The sequence below is a fragment of the Electrophorus electricus genome, chromosome 2 (assembly GCF_013358815.1).
Source record: "Electrophorus electricus isolate fEleEle1 chromosome 2, fEleEle1.pri, whole genome shotgun sequence".
In the NCBI taxonomy this organism is placed as follows: Eukaryota; Metazoa; Chordata; class Actinopteri; order Gymnotiformes; family Gymnotidae; genus Electrophorus; species Electrophorus electricus.
In genome coordinates this window covers 15,796,594-15,813,439 of record NC_049536.1, presented here as the reverse complement: position 1 = coordinate 15,813,439, position 16,846 = coordinate 15,796,594, and positions in this window count along the sequence as shown.

The following is a 16,846-nucleotide window of genomic DNA, read 5'->3' as shown; positions in this document are numbered from 1 at the left end:
TCCAATCACAGGTCCAATCAGAATGTTTTCTATTGAGGAGTCACTGTTTTTCCCATCTGTAGTCAAAAAAGAAATAAAATTTCTTATTATAAAGCACTAAAAAATTCACAAACAGTAATGCAAGTTGAATGTTCTGGATAAAATATATGGCCTGCCCTCATCACCAATGCCTCTCACAGGAACTCTAGTTTGCAATATTTTAACAGTTCAACATCTTCTCTGGTTACAGACCACCTCAGAGGAAGAATCATGTGTCTCTCCATGCACCACTTTATGAGGGTTGCTGGATATTGAGATTCTTCCTGAAGACCTTGACCATAATAGACCTGAGTCAAGAGCTGGACCCTTCTTTAAAGCTACTTTGACCCATCCTGTAAGGGTTGGCACCAGGTCGAGGCCCCCTCCGGCCAACAGGGGGAGGTAGGCACACTACCAATCAGGCTTGATGCCCAACAGCTGTGCATGGTCTATATAAGTCCAGTCACTCAGTGCTTGGGCTTTGCTCAAGTTTTATGCAAAGCTTCAGCTGGTAACTCTGGGTATTAAGGTCTGTGAGCCATTGTGCTACACCTCTCTTCTGCTCTGTGAGGGTTTCTGGGTTTTTACATGTCCCCTCCCTTCTCCAGTTTTCCCTCTCAAGCCAGTCTCTCTCTTGAGGTGCCCATTAACTGCTAAAATTCCTCCCTGTTTTCTGGTTTTGTTTGAGAAGTTTTAGAGTTTGGTTTTCCCCAGTGCATCGGGGCTGCCATTCTTCCCATGGCATCCCTTGTTTTCCCTTTTTCCATGCTCGGTGTGGTGTTTAGTTTTTCCTCTCATTTTGTCCTCCTCCATTCCTTTGAAGCACGATATACGCAGAGTTTGTTTTATAGCTGCTGCAGTCTAGCGGGAGTTTGCTCACCTCGCAACAAAGCAGCTGGGGATTGACTCTACCTTTTTAGTTTTTTACTTCTCTTGTTTTACCTGTTCCAAGATCTAACTGTTTTGCACACGGGCCCACCATCATTAAAGTGTGGTAGCTCACCCAGTAGATTGTCGGTGTCATCATCTATCTGACTTGGGTTTGAGCTGCATTACAGAAAGACCCAGCCATGGACCCAGCACAACAGAGACTTAGAACAGGTAAATGTAGCTCTGACTAATCAGGGGGTGACCACTGGTTAACATGTGCAGGCCCTGCAACAGGTTATCTCAGTTACAGGGCCTGACATGGACTAATCCTGCTGCTATACAAACACCAGTGCCTTTGGCTGCCCCTAGTCAGGAGGCAGCTGGGGCTGCTGCAGAGCTAGCCCAAATCCTGCCTATCTTGTGTTCGGAGTTGTTGCTCCCTGTCCCTGAGTGCTATGCTGGTGAAGCAATGCTCAATGGCTTTCAAGCCCTCTTGGTTCCCCACAGAGCAAGCAAAGGTGGTGTACATCATTTCCCTTCTGACTGGGAGGGCTCTGGTCTGGGAGCACCACATTGATGTATGTTCCTCTTTGGCAGAGTTTGCTGCTGCCCTCAAGTAGACCTTTGTCTATCCAGTCAGTGGAGGGGATACGGCCTCCCGTCTCCTTAATATACATCAGGGGGAAAAAGAGCAGTGGCTAATTACGCCATCGAATTCCGCACAAAGGCGGCCAAGAGTGGGTTGAATCCCACAGCGCTGATGGCCGCTTTGCACCAGGTTCTCAACGAGGAGCTTAAAGATACTCCTGCCTCTCTCGACTACCTGATCAATCTGGTGTTGCAAATTGACAATCATGTATGGGAGAGGTGCAGAGCATGGGGACCAGATGTCGGTCAAGGCTCTCGTGCAGCTCCGCATACCCTTAGCCCTGTTCATGTGCCTGACAAGCAGGGGGAGTCTGGACCCCAGCCAATGCCGCTCAGACACACCTGCCTTTCTCGAAGTGAGCGCAACGCTTGGATGCGGGAAGGGAGGTGTCTGTGCTGTGAAAGCTTCGCCTAGCTTGTCCTGAGTGCTGGGGGAAAAGAGCTCAAGGGTTGTTCCTCAGTACCACAATTGCTTGGGGAATGTCGAAAACACGTCTTCAGGCATTTGTGGACTGGAGTGGTGGGCAACTTTCTTGACGCTAACAAGTTAGCCCTGTTGCTGGTCCCACTGGATGAACCCCTACCCGTTGCTGCCATTGATGGTCAGTCCCTTGAGCCAGGGGTTATTGGCCATCAAACTTGTCCAATCACATTGCGGGTCGGCCTAATACACCAAACAGATTGTGCTGTTTGTTATCTATGCTCCCAACTTGCAACTGATTTTGGGGTACCCCTGGCTTCAGCAACATAATCCTCATGTAGACTGGCTGAGCCTGTCAGTGCTGTCTTGGAGTTCGACATGTCAGACCTCCTGTCTGCAGCTACCCAAGCCTTGGTCTGGGGCTGGTCATAATCCCGACAGTCCGGACCTGTCTCGGGTCCCCCAGGAATAATGGGACCTGAGGGATGCATTTAGCAAACAGAAGGCCCAACTATTGCCTCTGAACTGGTCATATGACATGGCAATAAACCTCCCCCCGGGCATCAGTCCCCATACAGGCCGCTTAGTCTCCCTTTCGGGGCCTGAATGTCAGGCAATGGATGAATATATACAGGAAGCCTTAGCCCTAGGGTTCATCCGGCTGTCTACTTCTCCAGCTGGTGCAGGGTTATTCTTTGTCGGGAAGAAAGATGGCGGACTACACCCCTGTATAGACTACCGGGGCCTTAACAGAATAACTGTCAAGGACTGCTATCCATTGCCCCTCATGATCTCATTTTTACTAAACTGGACCTGCGCAGCACCTACAACTTGGTGAGAATCCAAGAGAAAGACGAGTGGAAGAGGGCGTTCATCACCCCCTCTGGGCACTACGAATATCTTGTCATGCCATCTGGGTTGATGAACACACCTGCCGTCTTCCAATGGTACATCAACGAGGTCCTAAGGGAAGCCCTTGACAGGTACAGTTATGTGCAAAATAATAGCAGTGTTTAAAACAACTGAGAAAAAGCTCAATCCTCATAATAGCATTTTATTTCCATATACACAAAGGCACTGGGAGCACTGGACATTCAATTCCAAATGAAAACATGAACAAAATATCCATTTTTAAACTGAAAATGAAGAAAAAAGAATAATGGGCTGTTCAGAAAATAGCAGTGTCTTCATTTTCGTTTACAAACTCGAATATTTACAGTATAAATTGAAAATTGTTTACAGATTTAGCTTTTCTCATGATCACTGAACTAATATTTAGTTGTATAACCTTTATTTGTGATAACTGTTTTACATCTGTGTGGCATGGAGTCAACTAACATATGACACCTGCGAACCGATATCAGCCCAAGCTGACTGGAGTACATTCCACAGTTCTTCTGCATTCTTGGGTTTTGCACCAAAAACAGCATTTTTGATGTCACGCCACAAATTCTCAATCGGACTGAGGTCTGGAGATTGGGCTGGTAACTTCATAACATCAATTTTGTAAGTCTGGAATCAGGATGTTGCCTGCTTGCTGGTGTGTTTGGGGTCATTGTCCTGCTGAAAGATCTATTTCAAGGCCATTTCTTCTTCAGCATAAGGCAACATGACCTCTTCCAGTATTGATATATTCAAACTGGTCCATGGTGCCTGGTATGTGATAAATGGGTCTGACTCCAAACCATTATGCTTATACCTCCATGTTTTACAGTCTTCACAGTGTACTGTAGCTTGAATTCAGTGTTTATGGGTCATCTCACAAACTGTCTTGTGGCCTTTAGACCCAATAGGATTAATCTTGCTCTCATCTGTCCATAGAATGTTGTGCCACTTCTCTTTAGGCCAGTCAATGTGTTCTTTGGCAAACTAACCTTTTGAACATGTCTTTTTTTTCAGCAGTGGTACTTTACAAGGGTTTCTTGCAAATAGTTTGGCTTCAGATAGGCGTCTTCTGATTTGATGCAGTACACACAGGTAACTGAAGATCTTCTTTGATTTCCCTTGAGCTGATCATTGGATGCTTCTTTGCCATATTCTATGATCTACGCAGATGGTAGTATTTATTTTCCTACCACGTGTTTTTGGTTTTGTTTGCCATTTTGAAGCAGTTGAGATCATTTTAACTGAGCAGCCAATTATTTTCTGCAATTCTTTGTTTTCCCCTCTCCGATCAACGTCTTGATCAAAGTTTTTTCTCTTTCGGTACTATGTCTGGAACGACCCATTTTACTCACTGAGCAAGGGCTAAAACTAACAGGTACAACATTTGCTGCCCTTCATTAAATAACGGCCATAACTGACACCTGTTTCTTCATAGAATGAATGACCTCACTAATTGAACTCCACACGGCTATTAACTGCTATGAACACACCCCTTACATTAAATGAGTCAATTACACCCAATTAGCAGCGTGTATGCCATGACTGTTGATTCTGTTGGTTGCCTTTACTCAGCTACACCTAGTCATGAATTATTTTCCCTTTTGTATTATCTTTTCTGCCAAAATCAGTCATTAAATACATTAGTGATGTTGGACTCCTATTATTTTGCACATAACTGTATGTGTTTGTCTACATGGACGACATTTTAATATACAGCCAAATGGTAGACAAACATGTTATCCATGTTAGGTAAGTCCTCCAGCTTCTACTCAAGAACCACCTCTTCGTCAAGATGGAGAATTCCATATTCCATGCCCAAACCATCTCCTTTTTGGGATTTGTTGTCTCCCACAACACGTTATGCATGGACCCTGCCAAGGGACAGGCTGTAGAGAACTGGCCTAGACCCACCTCAGTGCATCTGGTCCAGAGCTTCCTGGGCTTCACACAATTTTACTGCCGGTTTGTTAACTTTAGCACTGTTGCAGCCCCACTGACCACATTGACCAGGAAGGCATCTGGTCAGTTCTGCTGGTCCACTGAAGCCCAGCAGGCATTCGAAGAACTAAAGTGCCGTCTAATCATGGCTCCTATTTTTCAGCTCTCTGATGCAGAGCTTCCATTTATCATTGAGGTAGATGCATCTGAGGTGGGTGTTGCTGCAGTTTTGTCCCAGCGATCAGGTGGGGACAAAAAAACTGCATCCCTGCGCCTACTTCTCTCGGCATCTGTCCCCTCCAAAAAGGAACTATGACTTGGGTGACCGTGAATTACTGGCGGTCAAGCTTGCGCTCAAGGAATGGAGGCACTGGCTCGAGGGGGCAAAACACCCCTTCCTGGTCTGGACAGACCACAAGAACTTGGCTTACATACAGCAGGCCAAGCAACTTAATCCGTGCCAGGCCAGATGGGGACTGTTCTTTGCCCAGTTTGACTTTACTTTACCATACCGGCTGCACACTAAGAACACTAAACCAGATGCCCTCTCCCACCAGTGGGAATGCTTGCCTTCTTCTGTTCTGCCCTCGACCTTTATCCCCAGGGCCCATGTCTTAGCGCCGGTCCAGTGGGGACCCTCCTTGCTGAACCAGACCCAGGTGGAGGCCCTCTGGGGCAGTTGTATGTACACAAGGCAGTTAGAGTTCGGGTCCTCAAGTGTGGACATACATCCCCCTTTTCGGCACACTTAGGAGTCACACGGACGCTTGAGTTTCTCCGTCGGCGGTTTTGGTGGCCCGGATGGAACCCGACGTCCAAGCATTGTGTGAACTCCTGTCGCACCTGCACTTAGTGCAAGGACCACAGGACAAGACCTGTCTGTTGCACCCACTGGCTGTGCCTTCACGCCCTTGGTCTCACCTGTCATTCAACTTTATTACAGGGCTGCACACATCAAGGGGCAACATGGTGATTTTGGTGGTCGTGGACAGGTTCTCCAAGACTGGCCACTTCTTTGCACTGCTAAAACTGCCATCTGTGAAGGAGACAGCTAAGTTATTGCTTACCCATAATATATGCGCAAGTAGTTTTATAGCTGCTGCAGACTAGCAGGTAATTGTTCCCCTTGCAGCAAAGTGGCAGGTGTTCACTCCCCACCTTTTGGTTATTTACTTTTCTTGTTTTACAGGTTCTACGAACTAATTGTTTCACATATGGGCCCACCGTTGTTAGAGCATATTTGCTCACCCAGTAAACTGTTGGTGTCATCACTTATCTGACCTGGCTTTGAGCCCATGTTACAAACACAGAAAATGGAGTCAGTGAATCAAAATAAGATGCACTGTGTATTCAAGCACACAGGCAATTTAGTTGTCTATCCTGCCTTCCTCCTCCTGAGAAGGAGGAACTATTAAAATGTGTGGAGCTATAAATCAACACATTATTACCATTTAAAAAAAAAAAAATGTACTAAATATTTCTTGTGGTAATATATCAGTTAACTTACCAGAGAACTGTCTGAACTGAGCTTGCACTTTTTACAGCCAATATTTATTTGCACTTTGCATGGCTGGCAAGCCTTTTTAGTTAATCCTAGCATGATGCACAGGCAGGTAGGGAGGCAGACAGTAATAGTAAAAAATTGTTAGCACCCTTTTCAATTGTCAGAAATTATTTGCATGGTGGTTCATTCTCAGCACTGCAGTGACACAGACACGATGGTAGTGTCAGTCCAGCAGTGTCATCAAAATATTTAAAAACTAAAGGCGTACTGGACACTAATGACACACACTAGCATGCTGCCACACCAGCGTCACTGCAGTGCTGAGAATACCTGCTCTGTGGTGGTATTGTGTGCCATGACCATTGACATATAGAGTACAAATGAGCTTTAAAAGGAGGCAAATTAACAAATGGACTACACTCTGTAGAACTAAAAAAAGTGAACATGAGTTTAGAAAGAGGTTTAGAAAATTGAGCAAATGAATGATTTCTGCATTAATTGAATCTATCCATTGAATTTCAGTGGATTAATTTATTTACATACGCAGCAGGTTTTTACGGTTATTTAGGTTAATTTATTTCCATACGCTTCCTTCAGCCTTCCCAATGATGAAACCAAAAAAGAATTTCGTCCCCTACGGGATACAAAGTGGATTAATAGTGAAATGTAAAATAAAAGTTGAAATGCTCTTATACAAATAAAAGAAATAATATTTTGTGTGTGTGTGTATGTGTGTATATATATATATATATATATATATATATATATATATATATACACACACACACACCAGGGCCTCCCCCCAAAATCCTGCAGGGACACTCTCCCCTGTTCTGATGGCAGAGAGTGTACCCAGAAGTAGGAGGATTCTCCTGCATGGGTTGATTAGTAGCAGCTATGCTGCTTCTTCCCCTTTTTCTTCTTCCCCTTGGCTTGAGGCATCCTTCAGTGGATGGTGTTCCTGTGACATAGCAGGTGAGGCAGGACGAAAAGATGAGCCATGGTTCACACAACACAGGCGTTTATTAACATATGGAACAAAATGAAACCAAACACAAAGTACATTAAGCTATAATGCTACTTAGAATGTAACAGAATAAAACAAAACGAAGCAGCCAATACACAGCATACATGGGGTCAAACTGACAAATAATAATAAAGCAAGGGTTTAAATATCTGTGCTCACAATGAACATAATACACATGTGCGACAGGAACAATGAACACATTAGGGGCATGGCACTAGACACACACACACACACACACACGGGGAGGAGCGTAGGAGGAGAGGGCTGTGCTGTGACATTCTCTTATCCAGTGTGACTTAAAATTATCAGTTGACTCAGTATAGTAACATATGATTAAACATTGGTCAAATTAAATACCTGATACAAAGTTCACATAAACATTCTCATGTTCACACTTACTCAGTCTCTAAACTTGTGTACTTGAAATGCATAGCTTAACATGCATAAAATGTATCAGTTCAACAGAGGATAAACACTGGACTTCTATAATCGGTGTAAAAGTAAAGGCTTAAAATGCCTTACTCTGGAGATCACTCCTCACCTTTGTTGTGTCCACTAAAGATCCAGTAAACTGTGTGAGTTTGCTAACGATGATGGCTGTCACACAGCCACCCCAGTCTTCTGGTTTGTACCCTGGATTGTTTTATTCTCCGTGATTCTGGTTGTCCCCCTTGGATTTGGTCACCTTTCTTTCTTTTTTTTTGCTTTTACAATTGTTGTTTACTCCACTGTAGATTAAAACTCTGTTACCTGCAAAGGTCTGGTCTGTTCTAATATGTCACAATGGCCTTGAATGTAGGACTTCTTCCGCCTGGTCTACTGAAAGAATGAATGGACATTGCTTTATGGCTTTTTCCTTTCAGCCACATACAAACTCAATAATGTAATCACCCTTCTTCAACGGTCACAGTGAAGCTGACTGTTCTGTGTTTTTCACATAAATTCAGAGACCCAGAATCACTGGTTCAGGCATTCCTTCCGTCACATCTTGATCACTGTAACTCACTTTTTTCAGGTCTCTCTTCCTATGATCCCCTTTAATTCTCCTAAAAATGCTCTTTCCAAAACATTTGCTATATTAGATATATGTAGGTAAAACTAATTACATTTCTCTTACATTTTGAATGATTATTTTCTGAGAGAGCCTTATTTTCAGCTATGGGACTTTAAGCAAGTTTATTTGTTTGTGCTTGTTAGATATAACAGCAGTAGTTGGGCCATATACATTGTTGTTGCTCTGCTGATCAGGCAAATATGAGGTATAAATTTAGTAATTACATTTAGTAATTACAATAAATTGGAGATTTAATTGGCTGAGGACAGAGACTCTACATATTTTATTCATTATGACCAGCAGAGGACAGGTCATATGGACTATTATAAACACTACTGTTATAAATTATGACCAAAAGAAGGTTAACACCAGATGCTATCAGAGCAGCAGGGTTACGATTCTAATGCTCCTACAATGATTATACAGCACTTACTTTCATATAAAATATTGCTGAAGCCTCATTGAAAACATCAATTATTGAATGAAAATAACTTGACACTGCTGTTTCCGAGCATTCACATTTTAGAGTACAGACTGGAATCTTTGACTATACGGAGGGTTCTTTATTACATTTGTTACAAATATTGAGATATCAAGCAACTCTTGTGAAGGAGACAACAGAATAAGGTGAGTGTGTATATTTGAGACTATTGTGCATCAAAAGAACGTCATGCCCCTCACTCCTCCTTCAGCAGACTAGCCAATCAGCTTCACCAATGTTCTAGTCACTAGCCACACCCCTCACTGTACACAAATGTGAACTATTAGCTGGCCATACCTCTCACTGTGCCCAACTGTGGACTAGCATCACTTACTGTTTAAAATCCTCTGTCACATATACCTTAGTGCAAAACCTCTTGTCTAGCCAGTTCCTGAGCTTGTTTCTCCTGCTGTTGTTGTCTGTCCTGTGCACTGTGTTTTCGCCTGCTTTTTGGACCATGCCTATCATCTGCTGCTCCTGCTCACCATGGTTACTCTGATGATTTTTGGATTGTCGTGGTTGTTTCTTTTTGCCCCTGTTGCCCCTATTTTGCCTGACTAATCGCCTGTATTTTTGTATTCGGTGTAACGCATGGTGGCCCGAGTGCCGCAGGGCGCGAGGCAGGACGCACAGACTTCCTCGACAGGGACAAACATTTAATAACATAAACGACAGCGGCACTCACGTATTACAAATGATAAACATGAACAAGAAACGATTGACGTTAAACGAACACAATACACAAGGATACATCTAACATACATGTTACATTTAGACATTACATCTACAATGACCAACGACGCCGCACACCCTGACGTGAGTTTAAATACACACAGAAAAACAAGGTACAGGTTTGTGCAGGCGTGGCCACAAACGAAAGTCCCCCTACTGCACGGGGCTGGCCAAACCACGTGACTCGCGGGAGGCGAACGCTCCGTCACATTGGGCTTGGGACACACTGAAAATTAATGTTTTGCCTGCTTACACACACATAGTCCACACACAGAAACTTAGCTTCAGATTGTTGAATAAAATCCAACATTATTATATTAGTAATTTTCAGAAAAAGGGGTGTATCCAACCCATAGCTCTACTTGTATGCTTCCAAATCAATAACCCTGACAAAATGAATACCAAATATTCATTCTAATACAGGTTCAGGTAAAAATATTCCTTTCGCAGATCCAAATAAACAGGGAAAATCAGCCCAGTTCTGTAGATGGTGTCACGATCAGTCCTTCCCAGCTTCCGTGTTTTCCCTGTCTTGTGTTTTTTAGTTCCGTTCCATAGTTCTCCTCCCCTCGTTTGATTTTCAACGCCTGTCCCTCGTTTAGTTCAAGCATCTAAACCCTCTCTTGAACCTTTGTGTTTATCCTAGCTTTCGTATTTCTTAGCCCCGAGTTTTTCCCTAGCATCTTTTGTTATAGCCTGCTTCCCATTAGCCTTCGTGTGTTTTTGTTTGTTAATCATGCATCCCTGTACTCTCCGTGTTGGTAATATGACCCTGGACCGTTATAACGACTCTGAGTCTGGATTTGCCCTGAATAAATCTCCCTCTTCTCTGCACATGCGTCCACCTCCTTACCGCTCACCGTTACACATGGCCTGTAATGACACCATGTTAATTTGGTCCATTGGGTTCCCCATTTCTCCATTAGCTGCAAGAAATAATCAGAGTGTTTCTCTGAGATTTGAAGTGCGAGAGTCAGTAATAACATCTTGAACAGGATTCAGATCAGTGATAACTTATCTAGTGTTCAGTGCTGTTCCATCCACCCATTCCAAGTTCCAGTCCTTATTCTCTTTTCCTGTATAAATCAGACCAGTCCCAGTTTACTAATCTCCTCTCAGAATGTCAACAAAGTTCTGTTGAAGTGTAACAACTGGTTGTAGCAGTTTGTAGTGTCATGTTTTAAGAAGGGCAGCAGTGTGCTTTGCTAAACCAGGTGAGGGTTATGCATTAAACCAAAATGATTAACAATAATAACAGCCTGAGTCAGGACATCAAATCTCAAACTTCATATTTTCAGTGTATTGGCTAATTTAACATGATCGTGATTACATTAAAGAGATTATCTTAGACAAGTACTGTTGACACACTGTGGGCATGAAGTCATGAGAGATATAGAAGAACTTGTGACGTGTCTGTCATTAACATAGTGGATACGAAGGTAAAAGGACATGTGGTTAAGGTGTGACGTCAACAACAGACCCGACATTTACTTCATTAATGAAACAATCGGAGCTTCCCTGTATAGAAATTAGACATGACCCTGGAATGTTCCATAAAGTCAGGTGAGCAAGTTCTCCATGGATCAGTTTCAGTGTGAATACACATAACAGGAATATGGGAAATGACAGAGCAGTAACATGTTGAGGAAATAAAACATTGTTGAGTCTAATAAGCCTGACACCTCTGCTAATTGTATTTGAATGTGAAGTCTTGAGTGTCAGTTATTTCTACTTGCAACCACAATGCCTGTCACGCACATGTAACCTTGCAGTTGAGAAAATATGTAAATTCAGATCATTGTAAAGCCTAACAACTACGTGTATCTCTTCTTGAGTGGTTTTCTCAAGCTCAAGTCTCATGTAGCACTCCAGGAGGTTGACTGAGTGAACCAAGACAAAGCAAATCCTGATAATTCTCCTTCTCCTAGCAAATTCTTTATAAGAACATTGTGCAAGAAACATTCTATACATTCATTCAACTATCATATATATATATATATATATATATATATATATATATATATATATATATATATATATATATATATATATACACACAAAATGTAAACATGTTTTAGAACAAAATGTGTAATTATGTGTATATATATATATATAGATGCCTCACTTTAAGGGTTAAAGAACCACATAAAATCTTGAGGGCCAGAGCACTGCTGTTTTCACACTTGACCACAGAAATCTTCTTTAAAGAAGAAGCCACTGCTGCTCAATAAGCACAATTATTAAACATGCAGCAAGCATCACCTGAGTAAAGAGGTGCAGCTGTACTGCAATATCTTTACACATAGACAGGCACTAGAGTTTTGTGTTTTATTGAATCTGTAATAATTTAGAGATGTCTTGGAGATGATGTGAATCGCATTCTAGCATTGCAGAGACAAGAGAGAGCAGAGAGGGTGGTGAATATGAGAATGCAGATGCTGTTAGAGGTCATGACCCCAACAGATAGAGGATAACCACACAAACAGGAATATAAAACTCAACCTACAGGTACACAATGTCACGAGGCAGAAAAAATCTGATGCTTGCGGATAAAAATAATTGCAGGTTTAATCAGGACAGGATAATCCAGTACAATAGTCAGAACACAGGCAATGGTCAGAATCAGTACATTTACATTTATGGCATTTAGCAGATGCTCTTATCCAGAGCGACTTAAAAAGTGCTTTGTCATTTACTCATAGAATACATCCTAGCCAGTAGAGTAGGTTAGAGTGCAATATACCAATGATCTAGAATACTGTAGAAATATAGGAAAAAAATGCTGATGCCTAGAAGTACAAAATACATAAACTCTATCTTAGACAATGATTAGTGCAATAAACTAGAGTTTGTTAGACAACATCAGTGTAATAAACAATACCCTACAATAAGTACTAGTTTCAGTTTGTTAATATAGGTGCAGGGTCAGTGGTCATTTAAATATTCCACGAATAGATGGGTCTTCAGTCTGCCTTTGAAGACTGCAAGGGACTCTGCTGTCTAGACAGCAAAAGGAAGTTCATTCCACCATTTAGGAATCAGGACAGAAAATATTCTCAACCACAAGAATTGAAGCATGGTATTTCAAGTTGACCCATACTTTAGGTTCGACATATTCAAGGTACGGATTAGGCTTTGACCTCATGTATGGAGGGGCTGGTCCATGTTTGGGTTTGTAGACAAGCATCAAGGTTTTAAATCTGATGTGTGCAGCTACTGGAAGCCAATGAAGGGAGCACAGCAGTGGAGTAACGTGTGAACTTTGGAAGATGGAAGACCAGTCATGCTGCTGCAATCTGGACAAGTTGTAGAGGTCTGATGGCTGTTAGAAGAAGACCAGCAAGTAGTGAGTTGCAGTAGTCTAGCTTTGAGATTTGAGATTGTACAAGTACCTGGGCAGCTTCCTGTGAGAGAAAGGGACGAAGCCTTCGTATGTTACAAAGGAGAAATCTGCAAGACCGGGTAAGATTTGAAACATGAGATGAGAATGACAACTGGTTGTCCAAAGTTATGCCCAGGCTACGGGCAGCTTCAAATGGCGATATCAGGGAGTTCTTGAAGGAAACTGTGAGGTCATGGTAAGGGTTGGGAGTACCTGGGATGTACAGAAGCTTGGTTTTACTGGGGTTGAGCTTCAAATGGTGGGCTGTCATCCATGACGCAATGTCAGTCAAGCATGCCAAGATACATCTGGAGACCTGTGTGTCAGAGGGTGGAAAAAAAAGAAATAATTGAGTGTCATCGGCATAGCAGTGGTAGGAGAAACCATGAGATATTACATCACCAAGAGAACGAGTATACAAAGAGAAGAGAAGGGGGCCCATGACACAATGTCAGTCAAGCATCCTGAGATACGTCTTGAGATCTGCGTGTCAGTAGAGAGCAATATGATACAGGATCAGAAACACAAACAGGCATCCAAGAGTACACACAATAAACACTAGTGGCAATACTTCACAAAGAAAATACAGACATGGCAGGTATTAATATACTGAATCTATGAGGAACAGATGTAGGTAATAGTCCAATGATGTTGATCTTAAGAACTTTGGTTGGGTTTTTCTCTGGGTGAGGAACAGAATGTTGGGAGTTGTAGTGCACTTGGGAAATGGGCAGCATGACACACAAAAGCCTATTTTAGCTTTTAATAGGGCTGAATAGTTATAGGTTATTTTTCCAACTGATGACTTGCTAATTCAGATCAAGTATCTTAATAACTTTAGGCAGTACTGACATTGTTCTGGATTTCTCTCTCTCTCTCTGCCTCTCTCTCTCTCTCTGACTCTAATCCCTCTAGTTCTCTTCCTTTATTATGCCTGTATACACTTGTATACAGTCCTTTTTGTGAGACTGTTTTCTGCAACTGCAGATACGTTCTGCAGTAATAAACCAAAGCACACTGGGACATAACTCATAACCCAACCTCTTGACACCCTTAGCTAACACGTTAGTCCGAGCTAGCTAATGGAACGCAATTTACCACGCCCCTTTACCGAGGTAGACGTGGGATCCAAGAACCATGGTATCTGAAGTTACTCGTCTTAATTAGTTAGCTAGCTGAATTACTCAATCGTCCCAGAATTTATGTTGTCAGAATGAAACCTACCGAACTGTAAACTGCTGCTTTATCATTCAAAACACACGGGCTGTTGTATTGACAGGCAACCGAAGTTGAATTTAGCTAGCGAGCTAATTACTGCTGTCTAAAGCTGTCACAAGATCAGCAGGAGATTCTCGTAGGACCAATTTCTATATTATTTCCCAGTTAACATGAGCTACCAGTTAAACATAAGGAACCAATTTGCGTGCCATGCAAATTCAGCCCCATTTACAATATATACTTTTAATATAAAGCTCACCCCACATTCTGGCTGTGTCTGCAGCATAAATTAATGTCGTGATGAAATTATTATGTGATGATTATTAAAATATTAAAAATATATCTATAGAATCGAGCAGGCCTTTCAAGAAGAGTTGAATCTTAAAAAGGGCACGGTGGGCATCAAGTGGCAATTGCTAGCAACTTTGACTAAGTAGAAAAGAGCACAAATATCAATATATCAGATGTTGGCTGAGAAATTCTGAGCTCATTATTACAGACCACTCTGTATTAAACTAACCGTAATTGCTGGCCGTACTTATCATCGTTACTTCTATGCACATCTAAATGCTACTATGATGATCGGATGTGATGCACGTTTAAGACATCGTCGTGCACGATGCTTTGTCAAAATTGGATGTTTAGGTTATTCCTTTTGAAATGAAAAAACACGCTGCTTTGTTCTGCGTCAAATATAACAAGAAGATTATTATTATTATTATTATTATTATTATTATTATTATTATTATTATTATTATTAGTTAGTCATCCTTTAGAAACTGCCATAACGGGAAAATATTCAGATTTTGAGAGAGGCCCACTGTCACGGAACGCTCGTCCCCCCACGAGTCACGTGGTATGGCCTGCTGCGCGCAGGGGGTTTGTTTGTTTGTAGCTACACCCTCCGTGAGGGCGCACACCTGTACAGGGTTTTGACGTTGAGTGTTTGTATGTCTATTTAAACCGCTGTCAGTGTGCACCTTGTCAATGTCAATGTTAAGGTAGTGTGCGTATGTAAGTCAGTCGTGATCGTTGTGTAGGTAGTCTGTGTTAGACTGTTCAGATGGGTTTATGTTCAATGCTTTGTTCTGTGTGAGTGCTCTGTTCAATGTTATTAAATGTCTCACAAAGTTGTGGGAGTCTGCATGTCCTGTTCTATGCCCTTTGGTACTCGGGCTGTTGCACTCAGGCCGTTCTAACCCCGATGCAGTAGCTGACACGGGTAAGATCGTTATGGTGGTGTTTGATGTTGTGGCAGGAATACTGCCAAAAAAATAATGTTGAACAAATAAGAGGTATGCTGATGGCTACTCCTAAGCACATGGCCTTGGCTGACTCTGAAGAGATTCTGTCTAGTAGGACTGGTTTTCCTTGGAGACAAGACGCACAGGTGCTACAAGAAGAGCTCCAGGGCTATAAGTCAGGTGCTTCTCAGCAACACTGGCTTGTGGGAGTCAAGCTGCAGCTCTGAGCTACCCAGTAGTGTTGCAAGTCAGTTGGACCTGGACACCATGTTGGGGGCAATGGCTCAGACAGGAATAATTTTTGAGAGAGACTTCCACACCTGTTAAGCCCACTGAATCTGTGGCTGACATCACTCAGTTATAGGGTTAAGCCTTTCTTGTTTTGTTAACCTCTATCTTAGTGGAGTAGTTGTTTGTCAGTTGACAAATGGTTAGGAGCATATCCATAGGTGTAGGAACTATGATGGAATTGTTCTTGTTGTAGTCAGGCTATTGTTGGAGACACTTTGTATTGCCATGTCCTCATGCAGAACATAGTTGTGTGGTTTGGTGAACAATTTAAGTTTGACTAAAGATGGAAGACTTGTAGAGCCTGTGGCTTCCTTTCTTCTCCCTTTTAGTTAATGCACCCAATGAGGTTTGAAGGCATGGATGTGCAAAATAAATGCCTATAATCAAGGAAGCTGCAGAATCTGTGAGTGCTCTCATTTGGTGCAATACCATCTACAGTATTTCCAACCACCAGTGAGGAAGCCACTGTTAAGAGGCCAATTTCAGCATCAAATGGCTTTGTAGAGTAGTCTGTTAAACCCTTGCTGAGCCACAGTGCAGCCTCATGTGTAGCTGGTCAGTCAGTTTCTTTTTTTCTTTTTGGCCCAGGACACTGCAGTCCCCAGAGCAGGTGGTAAAGGCCAGCAGATGAATGTCTCTGGACTGAGTACAAAGTACTCTGAAGTTTCAGTAACATCTTCAAACAGGGTTGAAAGTGCTCGTGAGACACTGGATGCTTGGTTATTAGTAGCCAGAAAGGTCTCGCTGCTGTAGCACCAGCCCAGCACAAGCCCATCTCCTCTTCTGGACATCTTCAGGATTAAGTCTGTCAAAATGCCTAAGCATTTTATTATGGTGATGAATGCTGCAGTTCTGATTAACCTTCTTTTGCAACTTCACACAGAACCAAATGCTTCTATGTCTTCCAGAAAATAAGGCTGTGAACTTCTTTCCTGCATGTGTTCAGTGATCTCAATGCCCCATTGAGAAGCATGGCTAAACCATCATACCCACTGATTCATTGATATTCAAAAGCTTTCTGTAGCTCAACCCTGGATTAGTGTTTGACTAGCTGGAGGTTCTTTAAGTAGGGTGAAACGATTATGGATTATATCCATATGGGATATAGGATTATATCTCTGGTCCTATTGTGT